Below are 5,618 nucleotides of genomic sequence, written 5' to 3'. Positions count from 1 at the left end.
GATATACTTGATGGCCCGGACGGTGGGTCGAGTACTCATTCACGAGTTCTACTTTATGGCCCAATTTTATATGCCAGCGACATTCGTTTTTGAGTATTATCAACCTCTATACATTTAATTGTAAGGCTAGAAATTGGGGACCGATTTTTGAATTTCGAACTCACTAATTCACCGTTGGAAAGTCTGTGGATTTTTTTTGAAAAAGTACTGCTAGTGTGGTACCTAATGACTACGTCGTTTTTAATTTAAATCGCTAATGGTGCTCCCACACTGGCTGTTATAAGTATTATATAACAAAGTGTGACAGAGACAGCGCGATGGCATTGACATTACGCTGTCCCTGTCACACCTGTTAAATGTATAACCCACAGAACTTTATTTAGATAGAAGAAACAAGTTCATCTATTTGTATAGGGGCCGAGCTTGTCAAATTTTGTACTGAAATTGTTTCTTGCCTGTAATTTTAAATATGTCTCAGGCTCTTGATTGTTCATAATTTTTGTGTTGTTGCAATTGAATATCACGTAACGAGGCATTTTTTATGTTTTGATTGACTTCAACTTACAAAAATTGACGCCCGAAAGCTGCAAGCTGCGATTAAAGACGGACAACTCAGTGGATTTCACTGAGTTCATTTGACACGCTAAGTAGATACGTTTGCTTGATCTATGGTATATATGACATCTGTGGTATAACCGTTATGTTTCAGCCAGTGTGGGAGCACCATACGATGAAAGTGTATATGGAAATATGTACTTAATATTTAGAATTTCGATTTCTGCACACGATTGTCATCTTGGCTAGTAAGCGTATAGGTAAATGTATGTAGCAGAAATAAAACAAAATACATAAATAAAATAATCATTTTATATGGCTTCCTTTGTTTCATTCTGGATTATTTACCTATGTTTGGCGAATACCTATTTGTGACACTTTAATCGAAGTAAATCAATAAGATGCTGCGCCGACCCCCCAAATGACTGGAATGAGGACCGGATCTAGAGTAGAAGGCCCATGCCGAATGCCCTGGCAGGCAAGGATGGTCGCGCAATAAATGATAAAACATCAGGCCGTCCCTATCGCACTATTTGTAAGTGCGGTGTGCTGATGATGGAAGGACCTACGGAACTAATTTTTTCCGTCTATTGTCCTTTGAGTCATCGGCAACGTGTACTTAACACAGCAAAAGGGAGTGTACAAGTTTCTAATGGGTTGGCAACGCGCATGTGACACTCCTTGAGTTGCAGGCGTCTATATTAGGTTACGGTGACCGCTTTCCAATGATATCTTATACCTATTTCTATCATACATCTCTTTGTTGTATTACCAAATTTGTACATATGATTAATAAGTCAATTTTTGATTACGTCTTAATAAAAGTTAATTTCCCATCTTATCAAACTTTTTTTTTTTTTTTACATATATTTCAATGTTTTGTATCTGAATAAACCTCGGTAATTTTGTGAAGTTGCGTTTTTGCTTAATTGCTTTATTTATTGTACCTTCTTTGAATAATTTACTTACCTATGTCTATTATTATTTTTTATGACTTGTGTATTGTTTAAGAGAATGCATACTTTCAATAAACTTGTTAAGACGTGAGAAACTGAGAACCGGTTAAAACATGTTTAAGGCTAATTCTATGTGAATAAAAATGTCTTTTGTGCATTTTTAAAGATAATATATATTTATTGTTTCCGTTTATTTGAATAATTCGGGTTTTAGGTAAAGAGATCCTTCGACGAACATGTCAAGGCATGATACTTTGTATTCATATTTAACAAAGCATTAACTGGTGTAAACATGTTTTAGACTAACGCACCGGTAATTCTTGTGACTTGAATTTTTTATTGTAACAACTTAGTTGCTTTATTATAGATGTTTATTGTATTGTAAAATGACAAAAAGTTTATTGTTTGCGTTCAGGTATAAGATGAACTGGTTGAAACAAGATTTATGGTACGTTCCCCTGCTCTCTACCATATTACGAGTATAAAAGCCAAAGAGAGTCGAGGCTGAATAAGTATTCCTGTAGAGGCAGCCTTCTGTACCAGAGCTCCTTGTATCTAGTGTGGTATATAGAGAAGTGGAGTGTGCGTTTAAAAGTGAAGTGTTTATAGACAGATCCAACAATGGACGTGAGTATGTTTTTCTTTTTAAATTACTGTAACCCATATTGCCTTTTTATAATATTGTTTCGTCTAGTGTTCTTTGTATTTAATTAATAGAATTGTTAATAGTGTTTAAAATATTGTCTTTCATTGTTTCAGTTCTCTGAAAATACTTTCAAGAACTATTACTACCCGGAAAATCAGGGTGATTCAACCGATGAGGAAGGTACAGCTGGTTTCAAAGTTAAGCAAGCCCTCGCAAAGAAACGTCCTGGAAATAATATTGACAGCTTCTTTGAACGACCTAAAAAGCAGTGTAAAACCTTGAAACGGTCTTCGAATGTAAGCAAAAGTTCGCCAGAAGGCGTGGCTAATTTATCATCTGGACAAGATGATGGGGCGTATTCATCTCACTTAATTAAAATAGAGATATATGATATGCAAACAATCAAAAACATCCCACCCACGGAACACTGGAAGCACGCGGACGTCAGACTGAAGTATTTTGCGTTGGAAGACGACTTGGAATTACAAAATACGCGAAATATTGTATATAATATTACAAAACAATTAGCTTCTAAGGACACATGTGTAAAATATTTTATAGATAATAAGAAACAGTGATAAATATAATTTTTAACGATAGCAGTAGGATAGTGTTAAAGTGTTTCACATTTCTTATCTTTCCTTTTTATGATTTAAGTAAATTTCCTTGTAAGATATTCTTTTGCATTGTTTCACATTCCAAACAAAATAAATAAGAAATAAAATGGTGTCAAATGTCTGTAGTTTTATAAAGGTAACTATGTGAGAATTAAAAATAAAAATCATTATTACCAGTACACGTATTTTTATTTATTTCACAAAAAAGGTCTTAAACATATTTCGTAATACTAGATCATTACATAAAGAATTATCAGAAAACAAGTTAAGCATATGTTTCATAGATTTTCCATGAAACTTAAAATACAAATAAACTAAACAATATTCACCACAAACAGAAGTGAAATGGTTTTGAAGTGATTTATTATTGTAAAACCACCGTCTCGTATTTCTATCTAGAAATGACTTATGATAACCGAAAGGTTTCCTGTCAAAGGAGTCAAAATATTCACCTACACCATTTACATCAATGTGTATAGCAACCCAATGGGAACCCGGTTTTGAATCAGGGTCCAAATTACTGACAATAAAGGTAGGTAGATTAACCCGAATAGGTATTTTGTTGGCAGCAAAAACATTTGAATTAAACAATGGGTTTAGTTTCCTCATACAAAATTGAATTTCTTTAGTATCCATAGTTAAGTAACATATACAAATTATTGATGATCATGCAAACAATGATGAATTCCAAATAAAATAAATTAAAGAGAGCGGGGTATTTATATGTTTCTTAACTATTGTAATCTACAGATACATCACGATTTTTATTTATTTCAATTATATTATCAAATTCTGCATACACAATACAGTTAATGGTACTAGTTAGAGCGGAATCAAAACGTACTTCTATCCGAACGCTACCATGTCTAACAAGATTCCAGTGTGAAGTTGAATTAGCAGATAAATCAGGAGTTAAATCAAAACACAATAAACAATAACCTTGACCAAAATCTGTTCTGCTTATTCCATTACCCTCGTTATGGAAATGAATACCAGTTCCAGAAAATAGAGTGTGATATGCTGCTGCTATTGTACCAGAACTAAATGAAGGTTGTAATGTTTTAGAAGGAACTTCATGACCATCTACGAACAAACTAAATGAATTCATATTATAATGTTGAAAATTAAACGGATTTAATGCTAAATTACCATTAAAACCTGAATTTGATACAAATCCAATAATACATCTTTTAGGAATTTGTCCGAGAAATATATTATCTAATGTTTTACCCTGAACCCCCGTCGGTATTGTGAGAACCTTAACTTCTGCCCTCGTAATGGGGTACTTCGCAGTTGTTGTGGCTAATACTTTTTGATGGGCTAACAAAACACTAGGATTGATTCTCGTTCTCCTTACAATGAGGCTGGCATCCATTATTTGTACTTTGAATTTTTTATCTTGGTGGCAAATAAGATTGAATGATTCTTTTGAGCGAACTAACTTAATACGTAGTTCTACACCATTTATTAAGAATTTCTCTTGATTAAATATATCACCATGTAAATGACCAATCATTTCTACTTCCTTACTCTCCTTGATAAATTCCAGCCTTTTGTTAAACCCTTTGTTGTTAACGTCAACAGTATCCATATAGCCCGGCGTATCTTCATACCACAATCCACAAGTAAGATGAGTTGTTTTGGCTGCTGGTCCGTAGTTGAGAAGATTTTCCATATAAGCACGGTAGGCATATGTATTGTTTGGTGGTGATATGAGTTTTTGATTTAAATATACATCAAGTTGATTAAAAGAGAATGTAACCAGTTATTGGTGGGTCCAACTGCAGCATCTGCTTTTAATTTAGTACCATCTTGGTTCAACACTTTAGCAGTAATGTGTATCATTGTGTGTGATAGATCTATGTAGTCATCACCTGATCCAGGTACTTGAAATTCGATTGGACCGTCATCGCTTAAAGATGAAATTGGTTTATAATGAATCCACTGTCCGCTTTCAATGCTTGTTTGAGTTGATGGAAGGGCAAATATATCTAATTCAGATTTCGCACACTCACATGAATGATTATGTAAAAATGACATTATTTAGTTTGAAAATATATCGTTATTTATATCTTTTTTATTTTTTTACTTCCTCTTCGTCGCGATGCTTTTAGAGCAATGAGCGGTTCCCTTCTTTTATTGGACATTTTATACCCAGATCCTGACATAAGGGAATCAATTTTTTCATCGGCCTTTCTTTTCAGGTTTGCACTTGCTTCCTTGAATCGTGATCGTATGGAACTGTCTATAGGGCGAGCATTTACCATATCAGATAAGAGTCCAACTCCTGCTCCTAAAGTTTCTTTTCCAATGGTTCTTAAACCACTAGATAATAAAGGGAGTACGGATCTAAATAGGCCTCCCAAAAAACTGCCTATACCATGTCCTCTTTGATATGGAACTCCCTTATAGACAATTCCTACACCAGAGCCGGCTTGGTGTGAATAATAATGTTCGTAAGGACAAGAGGTTGATGATCTGTTATACATCATTTTACACGTTGAAAGTGTAGTTTCACGCAAGAAGACCCAAATTGAAATGGTACTCTAACACCGGTTGTTGTTCTTATATCTATTTCAATTGTATCAAACTCTCTTCGTAAAACTGGTACATAGTGAGCAGGTGAGAAAATATGTGTTTTATAAGCTCCATAAATGAACTTAGTTGGATCTAAAGGTATTATTCTAAGTAACGATGTTATAACATCTCCAACTACTTGTGGATGAATGATATCTGTATAAACAAATATTTGAGATGGTAAACCTAAATATAAATTTGCTGGGTTTTTTCCCAATGTGATTTGTTTCAAATTTGTTCTTGGTTTAAAACCCATTTGAAGACTTA

The sequence above is a fragment of the Leguminivora glycinivorella genome, chromosome 4 (assembly GCF_023078275.1).
Source record: "Leguminivora glycinivorella isolate SPB_JAAS2020 chromosome 4, LegGlyc_1.1, whole genome shotgun sequence".
Taxonomy (NCBI): domain Eukaryota; kingdom Metazoa; phylum Arthropoda; class Insecta; order Lepidoptera; family Tortricidae; genus Leguminivora; species Leguminivora glycinivorella.
This window is presented reverse-complemented; position numbering follows the sequence as displayed.